The sequence below is a fragment of the Pan troglodytes genome, chromosome 11, assembly GCF_028858775.2.
Source record: "Pan troglodytes isolate AG18354 chromosome 11, NHGRI_mPanTro3-v2.0_pri, whole genome shotgun sequence".
NCBI classification, from domain to species: Eukaryota; Metazoa; Chordata; class Mammalia; order Primates; family Hominidae; genus Pan; species Pan troglodytes.
Window position 1 is genome coordinate 111,365,865 of NC_072409.2, and position 26,427 is coordinate 111,392,291.

General features: G+C 40.4%; 3 protein-coding genes across 15 annotated transcripts in view; 2 read left to right on the plus strand and 1 right to left on the minus strand.

The window, feature by feature from the left end:
- The window catches only part of SPATA6L (spermatogenesis associated 6 like), a 163,973-nt gene that overhangs the window by 125,286 nt on the left and 12,260 nt on the right, over positions 1–26,427 (plus strand). For all 12 annotated transcript variants that reach the window (XR_001720650.3, XR_008537225.2, XR_008537221.2 and 9 more), the window contains one exon: positions 1,934–2,091. The gene's annotated coding sequence lies outside the window, so the exon portion shown is untranslated. Of the gene's footprint in view, positions 1–1,933; positions 2,092–26,427 lie in introns of those variants that run through there.
- The window catches only part of SLC1A1 (solute carrier family 1 member 1), a 97,137-nt gene that overhangs the window by 44,330 nt on the left and 26,380 nt on the right, over positions 1–26,427 (minus strand). The gene's annotated exons all lie outside the window — the stretch shown is intronic.
- The window catches only part of GLIS3 (GLIS family zinc finger 3), a 740,609-nt gene continuing 716,190 nt past the window's right edge, over positions 2,009–26,427 (plus strand). The window contains exon 1 of the mRNA XM_063788746.1: positions 2,009–2,091. The gene's annotated coding sequence lies outside the window, so the exon portion shown is untranslated. The remainder of the gene's footprint in view (positions 2,092–26,427) is intronic.

A 26,427-nucleotide genomic window follows, 5' to 3' on the forward strand; every position in this document is an offset into this window, starting at 1 on the left:
ACTAGTAGACCAAATAGATGAACCTCACAAGATGCATTTTGTATACTAACCTTATCCTTAGCTTAATTTTATTTCCCTATTCTACCTTTGCCTTGATCTCTATTTTGTGCATGCACTACTGGATGCATTTCTGGTGATTCAGTAGTGTTTACACACTACTGCATTGTGAATACACAATTTTAAATCATTTTTGGAACAAACATAAACATTTCCCAAATTGTAGCTAAGATAAAGATGAAACAAAACTCTATTATCAATGCTATTTGGTTTCTATTTTACAACCCTAGTGTTAGAGACTCTTGAATGGATAAGAACACCAAGAATTCAAAGTATTTTAAGTAAATTTAAAAAGTACCATGTGCTCACTTCCTGCTTTATAAACTGCCTGTGTTCAGCTGTTCTGTGTGAACATACCTATATTATGCCCTAAGGATACACTGTAATTCCCAGGACTTTAAAAAACAAATATTCTCTCTCATACTATTCAGGTTGCTTCAAGTAAATTTTTGGCTTGTATGTCAAAGAAAGCTCAGTATGTAAAAAATAAAGATGTGTCTGTGCTCAAACACTAGCCACACAAGGACTCTGTTGAATAGCAAGAGAAGCCCATGTGCCCCAATCTCAGGGCTTATATTACTAATGATTAACTGTGCCTCTAATTATCTCCGTGCTAAATTAATGTAGGGTCATTAGAAAGATATGTACTTGCTATTTTTCAGGTTTTAGCCAGACACAGGATTTTTTTAAAGGGAGAAATAAGAGTTGCCAGGTACAGTAGCTTGAAAGCAATAAAAGGTGACATGTACCCCAAATAGGTTACTGTATTTGGCAATTACAACTTTCTATCAAGCTTGTTCTTGAAATTGAGTGCCACAAATTGTACTCCATTATTCCTTCCTTCCTCCCTCCCTCCGTGTCTCTCCCTTTCCTTTTCCTTTCCCCCTCCCCTCCCCTCTCCTTTCCTTTCTAAAAAGAAGAATAGAAATACCAATCTGTGCTGGAAATGAAGTTGGGATATTCATAGATGTCACACTGAGACCCTCAAATACAAGAAATGGCTAGTGAATGACCTCACCTAGGAGTTATGCCTTGTAAATTGGTGTGCTTTATCTTGGTCTCAAGCAGTTTAGAAACAGCAGATTCGGGATGAGGAAAATCACCAGAAGATTTTCCAGGTCCCAAGAAGAGGTCAGAGTCTCACAGGGCATAACCTTTCTTTACCCATTAACAGAGTCAGAACCTTGGGCTGGATTAAGAATTATGGAGAGGTTCCCAAAGCCAAAGGCTGCTAGGAATAACTGCCCTTCTGGGAGTATGCAGGCCAGGCCCACCTGGTAAGGCCACTCCCAGAACTAAGAAAGGTAAAGATTATGAAAATAAATAATTGAAAATCTCAGCCGTTGAAACTTTATTTTGACCCTTAAGGGAATGTGATTATGGAATCTGAGTCACATAAATAGGCAGCTGTAACCTTTGTTTCTCTGATTATAGATTAGCCTTTTCCTTACCTACATTGTTTGGTAAAGTGTTGTAAATTACTAAAGGGTGCCAGGGAAGACCCTTTCTCTCTAAGTGTGGATCTTCATTATAGACTAGCCTCCCTCTTTCCTCTTTCACACAAAGGCTTCATGGTTATCACACTAACTAGGATGGAATGTTAAATACTTGCTTTTAAGTTGGAAAGGAAATGAAAACAAGCTGTATGGTAAAGAAAACAAACGAACTAAACTGTCACTCATAAACCAGCCTTGTATAGAAAATATTATAATCCTACTAAACTTCTTTGTTTGCTGTATAGAAGCAAGTACTTAACTTTTAACTTCGAAGCACAGACCCCATTTCTCTAGAGTCCATGATTCTTGGATGGCTATTCCCAGCTTTTTGCTTGAATAAACTCTTTAAAACTGGATTCTGATCCTTTTGATTATTTCAGGTTGACAAGATCAACAATTTCCCTGAACGGTGTAGCAGGAAGGACTTCAGCAGAGCCAACAAGGAATTCCCGAAAGTAAACTAAGTACCTGGACCCCCACAGCCCCAGCAATGGACACAGGACACCATTCTTGCGCTTCCTTCCCACCACAGACACAGGTAATTTCAAGCAGATGCTTGGGAAGCTTGGGAAGGACACTGGTGTTAGGCAAGCAGGCTCAAGCCTGGTTCCACCAATTGTGAGGTGTGGAACCTGGGCCATAACTTTAACTTCTCCTATTTTCAAGGGTTAGATTAGCTGTCTTCAGAAGTCCCTTCTAATGCCTCTAATCACCTCTGAGCCTTGATGTCCTCAACTTTAAAATGAGATCACATTATCTCATTTCCAAGAAAGCTGCCTGTGCTTTTGAAGCAGGAAATTTCCCTGACACCGTTGTAGGTGGGAACTGCAGTGCACGGGTGCTGGATCTAGCTGGCTGCTTTGTCACTGGCAGGGGCAAACTCCACTCACTTGGACCCATTGCACTTCACCCCTTGCAGAAGGGAGTCCACAGGTGAGCAGGTACAGGAGCCGGGGTGAGTGCTTCTGGGCATCAGCTGGAGCGAACTCCGTGCAGAGTCCTGAGGCAGTGTCTGGTGGGTGCCCACTACCCCTGAAGCCCCAGAGGGCATGTGTTTTAGTCAGCGCTCTTTTAGCTTTTGCCATCCACGGACAGCTTAAGTGTCAACAGTTCAGTGGGCCCTCTGCCTTTTTGCATGAGACAGTTGCTCTCTACCGAGAGCACAGGGTCAGTGTGACAGCCTTTAGCATCCTCACCCATGGCACCCGAGCTCTTGTTTGGTGTCCAGGAATAATCAGGTCACATGAACGAATTGAAGGGTGGTGAATGTGGAGGATTTTATTGCTGATGAACATGGCTTTCAATGGAGGGGAGCTGAAAAGGGGATGGAGCGGGATAATCTTCCCCCAGAGTCTGGCCATCCCTGGCCAGACTCCTCCCTGAGGTAACACTGTCAAGCCATTCCTTTGAAGTCAAGCTGCTTCTCTCCCATGTCTAGCTGCTTCTCCTCTTCTCCTCTCTCTGCTGTTGGAGACTGGGGTTTTTATGGGCACATGATGGGTGGCAGGAGGGCCATGGGTGGTTTTGGAAAAGGCAACATTTGAGCAGGAAAACAAGAAGGTATGTTCTCACTTTGGGCCATGGGTCCAGGCTTCAGAGTGAGGCCCTTGCTGGGGACTGCCCTCTTCTGCCCAGAATTTCTCTGCCTCCTGTCCCTATCGCTTTCTCCAGCTTTTATGCTAAATATAAGTAAGTTGGTAAGGTCGGGTACAGTGGCTCATGGCTGTAATCCCAGCACTTTGGGAGGCCAAGGCAGATGGATCACGAGGTCAGGAGTTTGAGACCATCCTGGCCAAGCTGGTGAAACCCCATCTCTACTAAAAATACAAAAATTAGCCAGGCTTGGTGGTGTGTACCTGTAGTCCCAGCTACTCAGGAGGCTGAGGCAGGAGAATCGCTTGAACCTGGGAGGCAGAGGTTGCAGTGAGCCAAGATCATGCCACTGTACTCCAGCCTAGATGACAGAGTGAGATTCCATCTCAAAAACAAATAAATAAATAAGTTGGTAAAACACAAAGAAAGAAACATGGGAGGAAAACACCCATGATCTCAGCTAGGGATCATCTTTAAGTTCAAAGATGAAAGTTTAAAAGAGAAGATGCACAGAATATCATTTCTTCCATGTTGTCTCAAAAAACAACTGCCAGTCCACAGCCTTGTCTCAGAGGTTCTGAAGTGATTTGTTTTTTGTTCCTAAGTTTATAAAAAAATATTGTTCAGGAAACAATACTGGGAATCAGAAAAGAACAAAAAAGTCACATATCATTACATCAGTCTATCTCTCCCTCTCTCGTTTTTTCCAGGTCCTAACCAGCCTTTGTTCTTATGCACACACACTTTTTACAGTTATAAAATTAACCTGGGGACAGTAGCTGAATTTCATTTGACTAAGATTTATGAAAACAGCATTGTTCTTCTTTTGGGGTATTTGCAGAAAAGAGATTGAAATCATCTGTTGTTTTTTTAAATGAAAGCCATAGAGTAGTTCTCCAGTATGTAAATTAATTTTGGCTTGATTAAATAAGAATTACTGGCAAAGGAAAAAGTATTTTTAATTATTGCTAAAACATATCTCGCCATGTCATCATGCTAGGCACTACATTAAGCAAATTAATTATGTGTCTTTTTGCCCTTTGGGAGCTAATCTAAGATGAACGTTGATGATGAGTAAATAAGTTTAGAAGAACACTTACTGACAAATGACTACATGCATTCAGTGGATAAATAGACGGATAGTTTCTCCATCCTGCCCTTAGGCTGTAATATCTGTATCCCTTTCTCATCTCTTCCTGCCTCCCTAAAGAGCTGAGTAGCTCCACCAATACAGGCTCTTCACGGGAATTCCGGCTCAAAGCACAGATGCTGGAGTCCATAAAGCTTTTATTTTTTATTTTCAAATCCTTTAAATAAAGTATTTACTATACTGGCAATATATTATAGCAGCTCTGCCTGAAATAAAAATAAATGCAAAAATTCATCCACAAACTCACCAACTCAAATACATCCAAGGTTGTATTGTTTCTATTTTTCCTTATATATTGCAGCTGTGAAAGGAAAATAAATCTTGGAGCCCCAAAATCCCTAAGCTAAAGGGAAAAGTCAAGCTGGCAACTGCTTAGGGCAAATCTTCCTGCTCTTCTACTCAAAGTTATCCCTCCGCTCAAAGATAATTTTATATCTCATTGCCTCCTTTGGAAAGGCTAATCAGAAACTCAAAAGAATGCAACCATTTGTCTCTTACCTAACTGTCACCTGGAAGCTGCCTGCCTGCTTCAAGTTGTCAGGCCTTTTCTGGACTGAACCAATGTAAATCTTACATATACTGATTGATATCTCATATCTCCCTAAAATGTACAAAACCAAGCTGTGCCCTGACCACCTTGGGCACATGTCCTCAGGACCTCCTGAGGCTGTCACAGGTGAGTCCTTAACTTTGGCAAAATAAGCTTTCTTAATTAACTGAGACCTGTCTCAGATATACTAAACACATACTATATGTCAGGCCTTGAACTAAACATTTCAAATGAATTGTCTTGTATATTATCTCTTACAATTTAAAAAATTATTTACAATCTGTATTCTGCTGAAATATCTCATAATTTTTAATGGCTATATATGTAGTTTTTTGTAAATTTTTTTTGAGATCAAATTCATATAACATAAAATTTACCATTTTAAAGTATATAATTCCATGGTTTTTGACATACAATGTTGTACAACTGTCACCAATGTCTAGTTCCAGTATTTCCATTACCCCCTCAAAATTCCACACCTGTTAGTCACTCCCCACTTCTCCCTACCCCCAAGGGCTCCTGGTAACCACTAATCTACTTTTCTGTCTCTATGGATTTGCCTAATCTGGCATTTCCTATAAATGTAATCATACAAGATGCAGCCTTTTGTATCTGGCTTATTTCACGTAGCATGTTTTCAAGGTACATCCATGTTGTAGCATGTGATTTTTTTTAAAAGCAATTTTCATTTAATGTTAAGTCATAAGCATTTCCCCCACATTAAACATCTTCATCTTTTCTTTTTATTATTATACTTTAAGTTTTAGGGTACATGTGCACAATGTGCAGGTTAGTTACATGTGTATACATGTGCCATGTTTGTGTGCTGCACCCAACAACTCGTCATTTAACATTAGGTATATCTCCTAATGCTATCCCTCCCTCCTCCCCCCACTCCACAACAGGCCCTGGTGTGTGATATTCCCCTTCCTGTGTCCATGTGTTCTCATTGTTCAATTCCCACCTATGAGTGAGAACATGCAGTGTTTGGTTTTTTGTCCTTGCGATAGTTTGCTGAGAATGATGGTTTCCAGCTTCATCCATGTCCCTACAAAGGACATGAACTCATCATTTTTTATGGCTGCATAGTATTCCATGGTGTATATGTGCCCCATTTTCTTAATCCAGTATATCATTGTTGGACATTTGGCTTGGTTGCAAGTCTTTGCTATTGTGAATAATGCTGCAATAAACATACATGTGCATGTGTCTTTATGGCAGCGTGATTTATAATCCTTTGGGTATATACCCAATAATGGGATTGCCAGGTCAAATGGTATTTCTAGTTCAAGATCCCTGAGGAATCGCCACACTGACTTCCACAATGGTTGAACTGGTTTACAGTCCCACCAACAGTGTAAAAGTGTTCCTGTTTCTCCACATCCTCTCCAGCACCTGTTGTTTCCTGACTTTTTAATGATTGCCATTCTAACTGGTGTGAGATGGTATCTCAATGTGGTTTTGATTTGCATTTCTCTGATGGCCAGTGATGATCAGCATTTTTTCATGTGTCTGTTGGCTGCATAAATGTCTTCTTTTGAGAAGTGTCTGTTCATATCCTTTGCCCACTTTTTGATGGGGCTGTTTGTTTTTTTTTCTTGTACATTTGTTTGAGTTCATTGTAGATTCTGGGTATTAGCCTTTTGTCAGATGAGTAGATTGCAAAAGTTTTCTCCCATTCTGTCGGTTGCCTGTTCACTCTGATGGTAGTTTCTTTTGCTGTGCAGAAGCTCTTTGGTTTAATGAGATCCCATTTGTCAGTTTTGGCTTTTGTTGCCATTGCTTTTGGTGTTTTAGACATGAAGTCCTTGCCCATGCCTATGTCCTGAATGGTATTGCCTAGGTTTTCTTCTAGGGTTTTTATGGTTTTAGGTCTAACATTTAAGTCTTTAATCCATCTTGAATTAAATTTTGTATAAGGTGTAAGGAAGGGATCCAGTTTCAGCTTTCTACACATGGCTAGCTAGTTTTCCCAGCACCATTTATTAAATAGGGAATCCTTTCCCCATTTCTTGTTTTTGTCAGGTTTGTCAAATATCAGATGGTTGTAGATAGGTAGCGTTATTTCTTTCCATTGGTCTATATCTCTGTTTTGGTACCAGTACCATGCTGTTTTGGTTACTGTAGCCTTGTAGTATAGTTTGAAGTCAGGTAGCGTGATGCCTCCAGCTTTGTTCTTTTGGCTTAGGATTGACTTGGCAATGCGGGCTCTTTTTTGGTTCCATATGAACTTTAAAGTAGTTTTTTCCAATTCTGTGAAGAAAGTCATTGGTAGATTGATGGGGATGGCATTGAATCTATAAATTACCTTGGGCAGTATGGCCGTTTTCACAATATTGATTCTTCCTACCCATGAGCATGGAATGTTCTTCCATTTGTTTGTGTCCTCTTTTATTTCATTGAGCAGTGGTTTGTAGTTCTCCTTGAAGAGGTCCTTCACATCCCTTATAAGTTGGATTTCTAGGTATTTTATTCTCTTTGAAGCAATTGTGAACGGGAGTTCACTCATGATTTCGCTCTCTGTTTGTCTGTTATTGGCGTATAAGAATGCTTGTGATTTTTTGCACATTGATTTTGTATCCTGAGACTTTGCTGAAGTTGCCTATCAGCTTAAGGAGATTTTGGGCTGAGACAATGGGGTTTTCTAGATATACAATCATGTCGTCTGCAAACAGGGACAATTGGACTTCTCTTTTCCTAATTGAATACCCTTTATTTCCTTCTCCTGCCTGATTGCCCTGGCCAGAACTTCCAACACTATGTTGAATAGGAGTGGTGAGAGAGGTCATCTCTGTCTTGTGCCAGTTTTCAAAGGGAATGCTTCCAATTTTTGCCCATTCAGTATGATATTGGCTGTGGGTTTGTCATAGATAGCTCTTATTATTTTGAGATACGTCCCATCAATACCTAATTTATTGAGAGTTTTTAGAATGAAGGGTTGTTGAATTTTGTCAAAGGCCTTTTCTGCATCTATTAAGATAATCATATGGTTTTTGTTGTTGGTTCTGTTTATATGCTGGATTATGTTTATTGATTTGCATATGTTGAACCAGCCTTGCATCCCAGGGATGAATCCCACTAGATCATGGTGGATAAGCTTCTTGATGTGCTGCTGGATTTGGTTTGCCAGTATTTTACTGAGGATTTTTGCATCGATGTTCATCAGGGATATTGGTCTAAAATTCTCTTTCTTTGTTGTGTCTCTGCCAGGCTTTGGTAGCAGGATGATGCTGGCCTCATGAGTTAGGGAGGATTCCTTCTTTTTCTATTGATTGGAATAGTTTCAGAAGGAATGGTACCAGCACCTCCTTGTACCTCTGGTAGAATTCGGCTGTGAATCCATCTGGTCCTGGACTTTTTTTGGTTGGTAAGGTATTAATTATTGCCTCAATTTCAGAGCCTGTTATTGGTCTATTCAGAGATTCAACTTCTTGCTGGTTTAGTCTTGGGAGGGTGTATGTGTCCAGGAATTTATCCATTTCTTCTAGATTTTCTGGTTTATTTGTGTAGAGGTGTTTATAGTATTCTCTGATGGTAGTCTGTATTTCTGTGGGATCAGTGGTGATATCCCCTTTATCATTTTTTAATTGCATCTGTTTGATTCTTCTCTCTTTTCTTCTTTATTACTCTTGCTAGCAGTGTGTCTATTTTGTTGATCTTTTCAAAAAACCAGCTCCTGGATTCATTGATTTTTTGAAGGGTTTTTGTGTCTCTATTTCCTTCAGTTCTGCTCTGATCTGAGTTATTTCTTGCCTTCTGCTAGCTTTTGAATGTGTTTGGTCTTGCCTCTCTAGTTCTTTTAATTGTGATGTTAGGGTGTCAATTTTAGATCTTTCCTGCTTTCTGTTGAGGGCATTTAGTGGTATAAATTTCCCTCTACACACTGCTTTGAACGTGTCCCAGAGATTCTGGTGTGTTGTGTCTTTGTTCTCATTGGTTTCAAAGAACATCTTTATTTCTGCCTTCATTTCGTTATGTACCCAGTAGTCATTCAGGAGCAGGTTGTTCAGTTTCCATGTAGTTGAGTGGTTTTGAGTGAGTTTCTTAATCCTGAGTTCTAGTTTGATTGCACTGTGGTCTGAGAGACAGTTTGTTATAATTTCTGTTCTTTTACATTTGCTGAGGAGAGCTTTACTTCCAACTAAGTGGTCAATTTTGGAATAGGTGTGGTGCTGAGAAGAATGTATATTCTGTTGATTTGGGGAGGAGAGTTCTGTAGATGTCTGTTAGGTCTGCTTGGTGCAGAGCTGAGTTCAATTCCTGGATATCCTTGTTAACTTTCTGTCTCATTGATCTGTCTAATGTTGACAGTGGGGTGTTAAAGTCTCCCATTATTATTGTGTAGGAGTCTAAGTCTCTTTCTAGGTCTCTAAGGATTTGCTTTATGAATCTGGGTGCTCCTGTATTGGGTGCATATATATTTAGGATAGTTAGCTCTTCTTGTTGAATTGATCCCTTTACCATTATGTAATGGCCTTCTTTGTCTCTTTTGATCTTTGTTGGTTTAAAGTCTGTTTTATCAGAGACTAGGATTGCAACCCCTGCTTTTTTTGTTTTCCATTTGCGTGGTAGATCTTCCTCTATCCCTTTATTTTGAGCCTATGTGTGTCTCTGCCCATGAGATGGGTTTCCTGAATACAGCACACTGATGGGTCTTGACTCTTTATCCAATTTGCCAGTTTGTGTCTTTTAATTGGAGCATTTAGCCCATTTACATTTAAGGTTAATATTGCTATATGTGAATTTGATCCTGCCATTATGATCTTAGCTGGTTATTTTGCTCGTTAGTTGATGCAGTTTTTTCCTAGCCTCTATGGTCTTTACAATTTGGCATGTTTTTGCAGTGGCTGGCACCGGTTGTTCCTTTCCATGTTTAGTGCTTCTTTCAGGAGCTCTTGTAAGGCAGGCCTGGTGGTGACAAAATCTCTCAGCATTTGCTTTTCTGTAAAGTATTTTATTTCTCCTTCACTTATGAAGCTTCGTTTGGCTGGATATGAAATTCTGGGTTGAAAAATCTTTTCTATAAGAATGTTGCATATTGGCCCCCACTGTCTTCTGGCTTGTAGAGTTTCTGCCAAGAGATCAGCTGTTAGTCTGATGGGCTTCCCTTTGTGGGTAACCCGACCTTTCTCTCTGGCTGCCCTTAACATTTTTTCCTTCATTTCAGCTTTGGTGAATCTGACAATTATGTGCGTTGGAGTTGCTCTTCTCGAGGAGTATCTTTGTGGCGTTCTCTGTATTTCCTGAATTTGAATGTTGGCCTGACTTGCTAGGTTGGGGAAGTTCTCCTGGATAATATTCTGCAGAGTGTTTTCCAACTTGTTTCCATTCTCTCCATCACTTTCAGGTACAACAATCAGATGTAGATTTGGTCTTTTCATGTAGTCCCATATTTCTTGGAGGCTTTGTTCGTTTCTTTTTATTCTTTTTTCTCTAAACTTCTCTTCTCACTTCATTTCATTCATTTCATCTTCCATCACTGATACCCTTTATTCCAGTTGATTGAATCGGCTACTGAGGCTTGTGCATTTGTCACGTAGTTCTCGTGCCTTGGTTTTCAGCTTCATCAGGTCCTTTAAGGACTTCTCTGCATTGGTTATTCTAGTTAGCCATTCGTCTAATTTTTTTTCAAGGTTTTTAACTTCTTAGCCATGGGTTCGAACTTCCTCCTTTAGCTCAGAGTAGTTTGATCATCTGAAGCCTTCTTCTCTCAACTCGTCAAAGTCATTCTCCATCCAGCTTTGTTCCATTGCTGGTGAGGAGCTACGTTCCTTTGGAGGAGGAGAGGCACTCTGATTTTTAGAGTTTCCAGTTTTTCTGCTCTGTTTTTTCCCCATCTTTGTGGTTTTATCTACCTTTGGTCTTTGATGATGGTGATGTACAGATGGGGTTTTGGTGTGGATGTCCTTTCTGTTTGTTAGTTTTCCTTCTACCAGTCAGGACCCTCAGCTGCAGGTCTGTTGGAGTTTGCTGGAGGTCCACTCCAGACCCTCTTTGCCTGTGTATCAGCAGCGGAGGCTGCAGAACAGTGGATATTGGTGAGCAGCAGATGTTGCTTCCTGATCATTTCTCTGGAAATTTTGTCTCAGAGGGTTACCCTGCCATGTGAGGTGTCAGTCTGCCCCTACTGGGGGGTGCCTCCCAGTTAGGCTACTCGGGGGTCAGGGACCCACTTGAGGAGGCTGTCTGCCTGTTCTCAGATGTCCAGCTGTGTGCTGGGAGAACCACTATTCTCTTCAAGGCTGTCATACAGGGACATTTAAGTCTGCAGAGGATTCTGCTGCCTTTTGTTTGGCACTGCCCTGCCCCTAGAGGTGGAGTCTACAGAGGCAGGCAGGCCTTCTTGAGGGGCAGTGGGCTCCACCCAGTTCGAGCTTCCCGGCTGCTTTGTTTACCTACTCAAGCCTGGACAGTGATGGGCGCCCCTCCCCCAGTCTCGCTGCTGCCTTGCAGTTTGATCTCAGACTGCTGTGCTAGCAATGAGTGAGGCTCTGCGGGCGTAGGACCCTCTGAGCCAGGCGCAGGATATAGTCTCCCGGTGTACCATTTGCTAAGACCGTTGGAAAAGTGCAGTATTAGGGTGGGAGTGACCCGATTTTCCAGGTGCCATCTGTCACCCCTTTCTTTAACTAGGAAAGGAAATTCCCTGACCCCTTGCGCTTCCCGGGTGAGGCATTGCCTCGCCCTGCTTCGGCTCACGCACGGTGCACTGCACCCACTGTCCTGCACCCACTTTCCGACACTCCCCAGTGAGATGAACCTGGTATCTCAGTTGGAAATGCAGAAATCACCCATCTTCTGAGTCGCTCACGCTGGGAGCTGTAGACTGGAGCTCTTCCTATTTGGCCATCTTGGCTCCACCCCAAATCTTCATTTTTTAAAAACACTGAGTAATACAACTTTGGCTGTTTGGATGGACTTGCCTGTGGACCATCAGCCAACTATTAAATGCTCCAATCCTTGACAATTTTGCTGAATGTTGCTGACTTTTCCTAGCGACCAAAGAGGCAAGCATGAAATATCCAGCAAAGGTTCATATTAACATACATTTTTAGGTTTAAGTTTTAAGGTAAGAAAGTACAGTAAACACATTCTTTGTAGTATGTTAATTCAAAAAGAGGCAATAACACTTTTGCATTTATTAATATCCAAATATATCCCAAGCACTATATTAAGTGCTAGAGGATTTGAAGGGGAAGAGTTAAAAAATAATATAATTGTGTTATTAAAGCAATAAAAATGTATTCCGTCATGGGTGACTCCACCATCAACAGGAAATGTGGTTTGCACTGTTTTGTCAATAGCAACGATTGTTTACATTGAGTCATCTTTCCCTTTTGGTCTATCACCTACAATTAAGAATTCGGTCTGACTCAGAAGAAAAGTTGATTTTGGTGAAGGTCTAATGGGTTTCTCTAGGGTAGGATTTGGGCCTGCAGGAAGAACTGGTTTTCTCTGACACATGACTGTGTTAAACCAGCATCTCTGCGCCCAGGAAGAGGGATTGCTGCTTCTCCCAGGACGCTTGGATCTTGAAGCCGCTCCTGAATCAAAGGTTACATTGTATTCTGCATCATTAACATACTGAGTATACTTAGTTGTGCTTTCAGTGCTTAATTAGTGGTCCATATTGGAGGGTTTTGACAATTCAATTATCCAGACTATATCCACAATATTCCATTGCCCACCATGAGAGATCAGTTAGTTATATCATGGAAATTGAGAGAAAGGGAAGAATTGGGCCCTCTTTTTGCATGTTCCACTGTTTCATATTTTCTCCCCCTCCACAAACCCCCTCCTTCCCATCAACCCAAATAAAAATAAGAGCAAAATAAGGGAAGTAATCAAGTCATTCACTTTCCATTATTTATGGTGCATTTTAAGGAAGCTCTTAAATATTCAAGTTACTCTCTCAGCCTATTTGGTCTAAATAAATAAGAAAATACATGTACAATATTTTCTTCATTGTCCAACTCAAATTTATCACCTGGTAGCATTCAAGGCATGTATCTTACAGGTGACTGAGAACTCTAAAAGGGACTAGGCCCATGGGCCATGAGCAAAAGGACACTATTGTGGTGAAGTAATCAAGTATATATATATTTTAAAAATGAGTCCAGGTATGGTAGCTCACACCTATAATTCCAGTACTTTGTGAAGCCAAGGTGGGAGCCCAGGAGTTTAAGATCAGCCTGGGCAACATAATGAGACACCAGCTCTACAACACATTAAAAAAAAAAAAGTTTCATTTTGACTGATAGCAGAGGCTTTTAATTATCTAATTCATCCTTCATTCCTCCTTACACTTATTCATTCATCTGCATATTTGTTCACTCATACATAGGTATATTATCCTAATATATACACATCAAACACTTATTGAGCACCTACATAAATAGGCATCATGGCACACTGTGTGACTACAAAGACAGCTGGATGCATGTCCCCTGCCCTTAAGGATGGAAGACAGTACAGTTTCATCAAGAGAGTAGAGACATTTGTCTGGGAAAGGACGAGTATGAATTCGTAAGACTACTGCAAATGCTTAAAGGTCAGAAATCTGGGATATCTTGGCACATTTAAACAGCTTCAAGCAATTCATTATGGCCCATAATTAGGTAGATGTACGTAACTGCACAAGTAAGAAGAGGCAGGTGGTGAAGGATCCCATACGCCAAGCTAAGGATTTGAAGCTGATCCTGAAGGCAGTGGGAAGCCTCTGGAGGATTTACTCCTTCATTGGAAGGAGTTTTGCATTAGAAAGCAGTGTGCGAATCCTGTAAGTGGCTGCTGTGATCCAAGGTGAGCGGTGTTAAAGAGTGGAGAAGGGGAGCAAATTTAGGAGGTGGAAGAGTTAGTATTTGGTGATAAATTATATGTCTGAAGGTGGAAGGCAGTAGAGATGAGGAAGAAAGTGAAGTTCTGGGGTTCTTGTTTTCTAGCTTGTGTAACAGGGTGGATGGTGATACCTACCAAAGTGGGTAATATGGATAGTTCTAAAGATGATGATTTAAGTTTTGGATGGGACACCGAGGGGAAGATGCTTAATGAAGACACGGATATGTGTGTATAGAGCACAAGAAAGAGATGTGGATGAAGTGTGTTGATAAGGGTATCAGTGTCACAAAGAAAGAGGTAAGGGTGGATGAGGCCGCATATATTACAGCCAACTCGGAATGTAGACTGAGAAGCATGTACTGTTAAGGTTAGGGCTCAATTTATCAAACCTCTGGTATCATCTCTGTATACCTTAGATCCTCAACCAATTTTACTTCTTCCCACCTTCTTAAACCAGAATACTCTCAAACTATAAGAAAATCTAACTTGCATTTTTTTGTTGTTTGTTTTTTGAGACGGAATCTTGCTCTGTCTCCCAGGCTGGAGTGCAGTGGCGTGATCTTGGCTCACTGCAACCTCCGCCTCCCGGGTTCACGCCATTCTCCTGCCTCAGTCTCCCGAGTAGCTGGGACTACAGGCACCGGCCACCATGCCCAGCTAATTTTGTTTTTGTATTTTTAGTAGAGACGGGGTTTCACCATGTTAGCCAGGATGGTCCTGATCTCCTGACCCCGTGATCTGCCTGCCTCGGCCCTCCCAAAGTGCTGGGATTACAGGCATGAGCCACTGTGCCCACCCTCTAACTTGCATTTTTAATAAAATCAAACTCCTGTCCTCCAAGATTTTCCATGCAGGAAGTATCTTCTTGTGAGAAGGGGAGGTGGGCTGTACAGTTTTGTGTCTTGTTCCTGCAGATGTCTTTCCCTTGGGGAGACTCTCATCAATTAGCACTGTCATCACCGCATCGTGGTGTGCATGAAAGTGTCCATGCTCCTAATATCCCTGGCATAACAGAAGCTACACTAGAAGGTTTAAATGAGACTTTACTAAAAACTAGGGGGTGACGAGAGGGAAATAAACACAGAGGATAACATGCACAGAATAAGCTGAGTGACAAGAGGCGGGTATTCTTTCGTTCTTAGTTTGTGACCCCAGTGAGGGAGTCTTCTGATGTGCTCCTGGTCTTACTTCAGGAGGGTTTTATTTCTTGCATTTTCTAAAGTTCAAGTTCAGATGCCACTTCTTTTCAGAAGACTCACCACTTTGCCATGACAGATACCCAGAATATCTACTAGATCAGTGAAGTGAGCCCCATAGTATGGCTTCAAAACGGTAACAAAATGGTCTCAAAACTCAAACTCCATATAACAGAGATGTTCGCATAGACATTAGCATTGGATAGGTGCTGCCATTTTTGTAATATAAGCTTAGAAACAATTTCTGTAGATCTTTTGTGGAAATTTTATCTAAAATGAGAACCTGGTTTGATTATCTCAATCAAAATTGTGCTCTAAGAGAAGGTATAGCAGAATGGCAAATGTAGTATACCATAACAGTCTAGTGTATTGATCATAGTACTCAGATAAAATGTGAATAATCAATGCCATAACAAAACCAGCACTGTTTATATAGCATGTCAATTTACAAACTGCTTTCATACAACAGGGTAGATACAGCTACTGCATTAGTTTTCTATTGCTGTGTAACAAAACACCACAAATTTAGTAGCTTAAAACAACAAACAGGTAATATTTCAAAATTTCCATGGATCAGGAGGCTGAGCACAGCTACACTGAGTCCTCTGCTCAGGGTCTCACAAGGCTTCAATAAGGTGTCAATCAGGCTGTATTCCTTCCTGGAGCTTAGGGTTCTCTTCCAGGCTCATGAGGCTGTTCTCAGGATTCACTTCCTGGTAGTTGCAGGATTTCTTACTGGCTGTCAACAGGGGCTCCTCTCGGCTCCTACAAGTCCTACTGTTCCTTGCCATGTGGCCCTCTGACAACACAGTGGCTTCCCTCTTCAGAGTCAGCAGGATGGGCCCAGTCTCTTTAAGGGCTTCCACTTGATTAAGTCAGGCCTACCCAGGATCATCTGTTTTGATTAACTCAAAATCAACTGATTAGGGACTTTAATTACATTTGCAAAAGTCTCTTTACCTTTGCCAAAGAATGTAATCTAATTATGAATGTGAAATCCCATCATATCCACACTTAAAGTAAGGGGATTATGCAGGGTATGTTTGCCAAGAAGTAGCAATTTTGGGTGCCGTCTCAGAACTGCCTACTACATCTACTGTAGATCCCTTACTACAACCAAACCACATGAGTAAAAACCTCATGCAACACTGGCATTAACTTTATTTCTTAATTGTAATTTTGTTAGAATTCTATTCAGTATACAGAATCTGAATTATTGATTCTTTGAAAGAGTATTCTGAAATGTTTCAATGAAAAGTAAAAAAAACATAAACATGTATACATCCACCATGCAGACTGAACAAATCCTCCACAGATCTTTTTTTCCAAATAAAACATTATGGTTGAGGGTCCATTGCATCCTCCCCAATTCCATCCTCTCTTAGATAGATTAGATAATCACTCAATTTGAGCCTACTTTTTGTCCATGCCTTTATACATCTACTACTCACGTCAGTTTGTGCTTGAAGAATCTAATTCACATGGTATCAGTCTGGATGTATTCTCTTGCCTTGCGGTTTTGAAATTCTTTTTTTTTGAGATTTATTAATATTAATACAAGTAGATCCAGTTCATTCAAAGTGCTGTTCAGTATTCCATATCACATTCCCTATTTTGTTTTCTATATGACTAAATTCTGCTCTTATCTAATAAATTCTTTCCATCTAATTTTTAAAGGTTTACTATGTTATTTTTCTCCCTTTTGGAGTTGATCGCTTAGCTCATTATCATTATCTTTGTGAGTTTTTGTGTTGTTGTTTTGTTTTGTTGTAGAGACAGGGTCTCACTGTGTTGCCTAGGCTGGTCTCAAACTCTTGGCCTCAACTGACCCTCCTGCTTCGGCCTCCCAAAGTGCTGGGATTATAGCTTTGTTTTTGTTTTTCAGTATATGCATATAAGACATTTCCTTCTAAATTCTGTGTTGGTGTCCTGTGAATTATTATATGGTATTTTTACTTTAGTTCTAAATATCTTATAAATCTCTGTTGTGATTTTTTTCTTTGAACTGTAAATTCTTTGAAAAAATAAGATTTTCAGTTTCCAAATGTATGGGTCCTTGGAGGGTTTTAATATATTCCTCATTTTTTATCTCTCTGTGATGCATTGACTGATTTTTCTCACACCTATCTTGCAGTTTCCAGTCCTTATATCAGTTGCATTTACTGGATGTTTAATTCATTCACTGAATTTTTAATTCCACTCTAAATTTCATTTCTAGAAGTTACAGTATCCTTTTCACACTATCATTTTTCTATTATCTAGTTTCTATTCCACCTGTTTTTCTTTAGTTATTCTAAACATATTTAGTATATATTATTTCAGACTGTTCTATCATCTCCAGTTTGGGGGATACCTATTCTCCTACTGGGTCTTTTCCTGTGTAATTTGTAATTTTTGATCATAGGCTTGTCTTTTGAGGAGGGGGTTGGCTTTTTTCTGAGTTGTGAAAGTCTACCTACAGGCTACTTATTTTTTCTGGGGACTTAGGAGTTTCAAGTCCTCCAGGACAGTTTTCATATTAATTTTTCAGCTTGATAAATCAGCATTACACAGTGGTGTAAATTTAGATGATGCACTGAGGGAAGTATAAATCTGGATTTTAATCTTCTCATGGGTACCCTCTTTACCTCTTATTTTAGCCATGGACAAATGGCAAACTTTCTTAAGGTTTTCCTTAGTCACTAGGTAGAATTTCTCTGCTCTTGTTTCCAAGGGCAGGGCCAACTTTTGTGGTTCCAGACTTTATGTCAAGGTTTCATTTAGACTCCTTCACTCACATGGGCCAAGATCATATCACTTTTCCCCATGTGGATATTAAGACCCCTATCTCCCATTATTAAAGCCTGTAAGTGGGTCTTGCTATGGTTGGTTTGTCCTCACCAAAACTCATGCTGAAATTTCATCCCCACTGTGGCAGTATTGGAAGGCAGGGCCCAGTGGGAGGCCCTTGGGGTCATGGGCTGGATCCCTCATGAATAGTTTGGTGCTATTCTTGCAATAGTGAGTTCTCACTCTGGCAGGACTGGATTAGTTCTCATGGGAATGGATTAGTATACTCAAGAGTAGGTTGTTATAAAGCCAGGATGCCCCTCGGGTTTTTCCTCTTTGTACAGATCTGCTTCCCCTTTGATCTTCTCTACCATATTTTAAAAATAATTTTATATTAGTTATTAAAATTAAATTATATACACATGGCCCAAGATGAGATGACTTTCTCTACCATATTTTGATGCAGCTCGAAAGTCTTCACCAGAAGCCAGGGCCATGCCCTTGAACTTCCCAGCTTACAGAGCTGTGACCTAAATAAACATCTTTTCTTTATAAGTTACCCAGTCTCAGGTCTTCTATTACAGCCACACAAAACAGATTAAGACAGGTCTAGACCTTAGCACCAGATCTTGTTTATACTTCTGGCTTTGAGTTCCCTTTTTATTTCTGGCACAAGGGGATTTCCTTTATTGCTTTTGAGTTTGGGTTTGGCTCTGCATTGGTCTGGAGGGGACTTTTATATTTCTATGTGTTTGAGATGGTGGGAGAACCCATTCATATTAGCTCAACTACCATATTACTAGATATGTGACACCACCATCAATTATTTATTCCTTACCCTTTCCAATATGCCCATTTTAAGATGGATAATGGAGTCAGTAAATATTAAAATTGAGAGTTCCACAATGTATAGGAACAATCTTGCTACATCAAGAACTTGTTATATTAAAACAATCATTGCTTTTCCAAGTATTCCCATGTATGCACATAGGATCAATTAGCCAACAATCATTTACAGATCACCTAATTTATACAATGCATTGGCCAAATGGGGAAATATAGATGAGAGTAATGTATAAACAAAGGGCCTTTAATATACACAATGAAATAAGGCATGTTAAATCACATGAAGCATTTTGAAGGAAGAAAGGAATTCATCAGTAACCCTTCAGGAGGCAGGCTCTTTAAGAAGAGACTGTTCAAATCTTGGCCTCACCACTTTATTAGCTGTGTTATCTTGGACAAAATACCCTGTAGCCTGTGCCTCTGTTTCCTCACCTATAACAATGGGAATAACAAAATATCAACCTCATGGAGTCATTAGGAGATTTTAAAATGAGTCTATATGTAAAGTACTTAGAATAAAAAGTACCTGGCTCACACTGTAAGTACAGCTAATACATGTTAGCTATTATTGTAGGCTATATACTCTTTATAGATTTTCTCATGAAATGCTCAAAAGAGTTTTGGCTTTGACAGGTAAGTCATGGTTACAGAGCTAAAGAGCAGCAGAGTCAGAAGTTGAGGAGAGAAATTAATGTTAAATATTTTTGGTATGACCAAATTAACAAAATTCTTTCCTCAGTCTCTGACATTTATTTTGGTAGAGAAATATTAACTTTTGTTCTATAAATTAAAAACTTCAGAGTTAAAATTATGATATATAATAGAATGTTTGTTAATATTTATACCACTTGATATCAACAAAATAAAAGTCTTAGGGTCTTACTGGTACTAGAACAAATGGCATGTGGGGAAAAAAAAGAAAGAAAAGGCATTTGGTATCTTCTGAAATAATTTCCAATGTGACTCTATAACTTAATTAAATTCTGCAAATATTTACTATGTCCAAGGACCTGTGTTAGGTCCAGGGGTGGGAATCAAGGTATAAAAATGGATGATGTAAGACCCTTCCCTCAAGGAGCTCACATCTAATGAGAGTCAATCATAGATGCAACTCAGCACAGGCAGGAGTCACAGCGGGGTACTGAACAATGGAAGGTGGAAGTATTGAGCTGTGGGAAGACAGGGAGGGGGAGGAGGAGGCTGGGGAAGGTTCAAGAGTAAACACAAGTAGGTACCTATCTCAGGATTTTTATGGAATTGTTTACAAGTGCTTCAGGGAAATGCTAGTTGATCAAAAGATTGTGTTTCTTCATCCAGTAATTAAAGGAAGCTGCAGCCAGTACTAGGATGGTGATATGGTTTGGCAGTGTCCCCACCCAACTTATCTTGAGTTGTAATCCCCATAATCTCCATGTGTCAAGGGAGGTGACCTGGTGGAAGGCGATTGGATCATGGAGGTGGGGGTCTCCCACATGTTCTCATGATAGTGAATGAGTTCTCATGAGATCTGATGGTTTCATCAGTGTTTGACAGTTCCTCCTTCACACGCTCACACTCTCTCTCCTGCTGCCTTGTGAAGAAGGTGCCTGCTTCCCCTTTTGCCATGATTGTAAGTTTCCTGAGGCCTCCCCAGCCACGCAGAACTTTGAGTTATTTAAACCTCTTTCCTTTATAAATTACCCAGTCTCCGGTATTTCTTTATAGCCTTGTGAGAACAGGCTAATACAGATGGTATCAAGAGTACACCAGGTGAAATCCATGGAAGGCATGAAAAGAAAGAGGAAGACTGACTCACACGGACATTAGGCTGAATAACCATGTGAGATGTGCAGGGATAGGCAGAATATAATGTAAATCTATGCTTCTTAAACTCTGATGTGCCTTGAATCACCTTGGGGTCTTGTTAAAAGGCAGGTTCAGGCCAGGCATGGTGGCTCACACCTGTAATCCCAGCACTTTGGGAGGCTGAGGCGGGCAGATCACAAGGTCAGGAGATCGAGACCATCCTGGCTAACTCAGTGAAACCCCATCTCTACAGAAAATACAAAAAATTAGCCGGGCATGGTGGTGGGCGCCTGTAGTCCCAGCTACTCAGGAGGCTTAGGCAGGAGAATGGCATGAACCCAGGAGGCAGAGCTTGCAGTGAGCTGAGATTGTGCCACTGCACTCCAGCCTGGGCGACAGAGTAAGACTCCATCTCAAAAAAAAAAAAAAAAAAAAAAAAAAGAGGCAGGTTCTGATTCATTAGAAGTATACTTGGAATAACAAAGAAGGAAATGGGCCTAGCAAGGGCATCCATAGGACCTTGCTACCAATGGCAGCACTCACTTTGAAGAGCATAAAGATGCTGCTGCAAGCCTCAAGCAACTGGACACTAAGGTATGGTTCAATCAATATGCAAACAAGTGGGGCCGCTCCCTTTGTAAAGGTCTTGAATAAATAATTGTCTTCGCTGACTTTCTCTCCCACTTAGCTGCCACCATCAACTGCACTTGCCCCTTCCCTCTTCTGCCTCAGTGTGAGGCTCCAGGCCTTCCATAAAGTATACAGATATAAAGTCACGGTTGAGCCTAAATGAGGGAAAATGACACTAGCCAGCCATTGTAAAGCTTCTAACCATACCGTCTCAAACAGCAAACTCATCATGACAAGAAAAAATGTGCTGCAAATATTCTTCCTGGATGATGATGGGGTTCATCTGCCCCAGAATTTTTCTTTAAGAGCAATTCTGAAGCAAAAACAAGGTATCCATGCCACCATGGATAAAAATGTGATAAACCCACAAGCTTCCTCAGCCACCATGGCACTTTCTACTATACCAGATGTGACCACAGCTTTCCTTGAGGTGGCAGAGGGGATTAATGCAGGGCCTCAACAGTAAAACCCTCTCCAAACAAAGTGCTTCCTTCTCACCCCCAAACTCCATTTTTGAGCATAAATCCTGATGACCTTCCAAATACTTATGGGTAAATAGGAGGTAGTACCTGGTAGAGACAACCAAGCTTCACAATATGGCAGAAAAAAATTAAAAATTTTCTTGAAAAATGTTGCTTTGCAATTTATTCAAAAAAGAGAAGTGTGCAAATTATGTATCTGGTAAGGGTCTAGAATACATAAAGAATTCTTACAACTCAACAATAAAAAGACAACCAAATTGTTAAAAATAGACAAAAGATTTGAATAGACATTTCTCCAATGAAGATATACAAATGGACAATAAGCATATAAAAAGATGTCGACTATTATTAGTCATTAGGGAAATATAAATCAAAACCACAATAAGTTGTTACTTTGTACTCATTAGAATGGCTATTTTTAAAAAACACAAAAAAGAGAAAATGATATATGTTGGTGAGGATGTGGAGAAATTGGAATCTTTTTGCCTTTTTGGTGAGAATGTAAAATGTTGCAGCCTCTGTGGAAGACTGTTTGGCAGTTCCTCAAAAATTAAACATAGAGTTACCATGTGACCCAGCAATTGCATGCCTAGATATATACCCTCTGGAATTGAAAACATGTCCTTACACAAAAACTGTACAAGAAATGTTCACAACAACATTATTCCTAATAGCCAAATGTGAAAACAATCTAAGTGCCCAATTTATTATTGGATAAACAAAATATTGTATCTCTATCCAATGGAACAATATTCAGCCATAAAAAGGAATAAAGCACTGCTGCATGCTGTGGTATGGATGAGCCTTGAAAACATTACACTAAGTGAAACAAGCCAAAGAAGCCAGTCACAAAAGTCCATGTATTATATGATTCCATTTTTATGAAATGTCCAGAACAGGCAAATCCAGAAGCAGAAAGCAAATGAACCAAATTCATTTTTAAAATGGGGAAAAAAGAAAAATAGATAATAATAAAATTAAATGGGATTCATTTAATTTTGATTGGTTGATAATTTGATGGCTTTTTCATGAGGTGGGAAAGCTGATGACATCACAGTGAAACTTTTCTTTTTCCTTTAATCATCATACTAATAGCACAAATATTGCCAAAGATGTGACATTTTGCTCAAACTTCCACTTGGCAGGATGTGTGTGAGCCTATCAGATCTGAAAGTCTCACCGTCTGGAAATAACAATTTGAAAACCCAAATGAAGCCAGACCTGTTTATTAACAGCTCAAAAGATGATGATCAATTTAAAGAAAAGTTGTGATTACAGATTGTGGAACATAGCCTGTAAAGGAGATGCTTAAGAGCTTAATTATCAATTACAGTGTCTAAAGATAAATCAAAACAGCCAACAGAAAACCAGGATTATTTTGAGAACAGTGTGATCTGAAAATCCCTATAGAAAAAGTAAAATAAAAGCTAATGGCCTAGAAAAAATCAACTGTCATTAATTAATGACTTGCATACCTGTGCATACAACCACTTTGCTAAGCTCTGTGGAGGATATGTGGTCCGGGTCCCCATGTGGTTTACAATCTAGGTGAAGATGTAAGACACAGCAGAAATTTCCATGAGTCACCTATCTGGAGTTGAGTATGTCCTACCAGTTACTAGCAGTATGACCTTACATGACTGAATCCCTCTAAGCCTCTGTATCCTCATCAGTTAAAGAGAAATGAGAAGAGTACCTATGTCATATGGCTGTCCTGAGCATTAAGTGAAATAATGAATGCACAGGACTTAGCCCTGCCCTTGGCCTGCAGGAAGGCTCAATAAACATTTATGATTGAATAATAACAACAGATAATAATATCACAAGTAGAGAGAGCAGAGCTTTCAAAATTATTGCCTGGTGTAAGTAAAAACCAAGCAGGATCAGATAATGAAAAGGGGAGCTAAGAATCTGGATTCTAATTCCATTTCTACCACATACATACTTACCTATGTCATTTAAATCCTCTTGCTTTTTGATTGCTTTGTCTAAAAACTTCAGTGAGGGTATCTCGAGAATGTTGGGTGAACCCAAAGAGAAAATGTACATAGGAAACACTGTGATCTAAACCAGTGTCATGCATTATTGCTATTTTAGAATGTATTTATTATTATTTGTATCCATTTCATTGGAGATCATTCAAATTATACAAATAGTTATGGTATAAAATTTAGAGGCCTAAAGACACACTCCCAGTGGAGGATTGAACAGAAACTTCTCTTTAGAGCAAACAGAAACCAAAGTTTTATTTCAGCTCCGTTTGTAGTTGTCTAATAAACAGTCCTGCAAACTAATAAACAGTTCTGCAAACATCAGTCTTATAAATACAGCTGAAAGGGGTTGGAGACCCTAAGGCAGACAGAATAGTGAAAAAACATGACACAATTAGACACAACCGGGCCCAAACCACTCATCATTTATTTTCTAGCTTTGGGATGGAGCATAAAGGACAGCCTCTATGTGCCTTGATTTTGCTATAAGTCAAGACGGAATGATACCCAACTCAGACTCAGGGTGAGAATTAAATGCAATAAATCACAAAGTGAGAAAATTCTTCTTCTTTCTTCCTTCCCTGTCACTTGTGCCTCTCCCCTCAGGGAGTGGAGCCATCAGTGCTGAAAGGTGGTAGAGGCAGCAGAGTGACCTGATATTTTTCACTCTACCTTGATGGACAGAATGGGACTGATAGCTTCTCCATGTGAAAGAAGCTACAGACACTACATTGAAAGGCAGCTGGAGTTGGAATAGGGCATGAGGCCTCCATCACCACAGATTCTAAACAAATGAAAGATGTCTACAGAGGGAGAGCACAAAGATATTTAAAAACCATGCTGTAGGCCAGGCGCAGTGGCTCACGTGTGTAATCCCAGCTATTAGGGAAGCTGAAGTGGGATGATTGCTTGAGCTCGGGCTGCTGAGGCTTCAGTGAGCTGAGATCATGCCACTGCACTCCAGCCTGGGTGACAGAGTGAGACCTTGTCTCAAAAACAAAAAAAAAAAACACAACCAAAAAAAACCCCATGCAGTAGAAGAATCTTTTCACCACTCAAGGAAGTAACACCTCCTTGGTCATCTGTCCTAAAATCAAAAAAAGTAAGGACTTCATTCTTTTTTTTTTTTTTTTTTTTGAGGTCGAGTATCGCTCTTTCACCTAGGCTGGAGTGCAATGGTGAGATCTCGGCTCATTGCAACCTCTGCCTCCCAGGTTCAGCAATTCTCCTGCCTCAGCCTCCTGACTAGCTGGGATTACAGGCACCCACCACCATGCTTGGCTAAGTTTTTTATTATTTATTTTTAGTAGAGATGGAGTTTCCCCATGTTGGCCAGGCTGGTCTTGAACTCCTGACCTCAAGTGATCCACCTGTCTCAGCCTCCCAAAGTGCTGGGATTACAGGCGTGAGCCACCGTGCTCGGCTACAACTTCATTCTTAAAGATAGAGTTGAAATACATTTCAACAATTTTCAGTTGACATCAAAGACTGCAAATGTACAAGGCTACAGGGATCAGGGCAGAAGTGAGGGAAGCAGGCCCATGGGTCTGTGGTGGTCTTGATGTCTCTGCCCAAGCCCCATCACATGAAAGTGAGGGTCCATGGTGGCCTTTTCTCCTGAATTTTTAAAGAGAAACTAAAAATCTAGGTCTTTGTGTGAGACCACCCAATTTTTAAAATGTGAACAAAAGCTAAAAACAATTGTTAAATTTTGTGAGCTCAGCCCACATACCTCTGCAAGCCAACTTCCTCCTGGCTGTCATCTTTCATTCTGGTACACAATAACAGAAGAGGGAAGGTGACCAGTGTTCAGCCGAAAGCAAATATCACAGCAATCAGGAAATCAGCACGTGGAACACAAGAAGCCTCCCGTGGTCTTGAGTCAATCTTACAAATGTTTTCTGGGTGACTTCTTTGTGCCAGCACCACAGGAGGTGCTATGTTGTGAGGTCAAAGAGAGGATGCTGCTCCTGCCACTGAGAAATTGTATTCTAGTAGGCAGGACAAGACAGAAGACAAGGGAACAAGCTAGTCTATAGGAACGGCCACCCCAAAGTTGTAGGAGTTCAGAGTTACCCTTGAAATTCACACTAGGTGAGATTAAGAAAGAATTTTAGATGAACCTTGGATGTGAGAGTGAGAAGGAATTCACTAGGCGGGGACTATTGAGGACGGTGGAGAGTGGAGAGAACACCTAAAGACAGAGGGGCAGGGGAAGAAGAAATTAACGTGTCAGGTGCCTAAGGCCCAAACACTTTTATAATACGTTATTTTATTTAATCATCTGATCTAAAAAGCCTGTTATTTACAGATAAAGACAATAATGTAACACAGGTTAGGAAACTTGTCCAAAGTCACATGGCCAGCTTCGATATCCAGTTCTGTTGGACACCAAAGTTCTGTTTCTTCCATAAAGAGGTGATAAGAGTGTGTTCAGTCAGTAGTTTGGCTGGTGCTTGAGGGGTGGTTTAGAGAACCAAGACTAGGAAATCACTTGGGGCACACCATGAAAGCCCTCGAATGCCAGGGAGGAGAATTTATACTTCTCTGACCCTAAGTTCCCTTCCATATAATGGGTTCATTGTGAGGATAAAATGAGATAAACCGTGTGTTAAACTATAATATACAAAGATTAGCTTTTAAGGATAATGAATAGCCATTGAACATGTTTGTGTAAAAGCCAGCCTAGATTGGAGAAAAGCCTGGTTAAAATGTGTAGAATGGATTAGCATAGGGAAATCAGGCAGTTGACAGCTGTTTATAGGCAGGAAAGTGAAGCCCATGGGATTGGAAGTTGGGAAGGAACTTCATCAGGAGTGGGATAGATTGAAGGCAAGAGAAGAGTAAGAATCCCAGATCCATAGTTTGGGTCGGGTAAAGGTTTGATGAGATGATAAGGGTGGTTTATTTCAGACTTTGGGTAAAAGGGAGTACGAATCAGTTCATTAATTCATCTTGTTTCCCAGAGAGAAAAAAAAGATCAAGAGAAGCCATTCTGGCTCTGCCACATCCCCACAGCCAGCCCTGTTTTATTTCAACTGCTT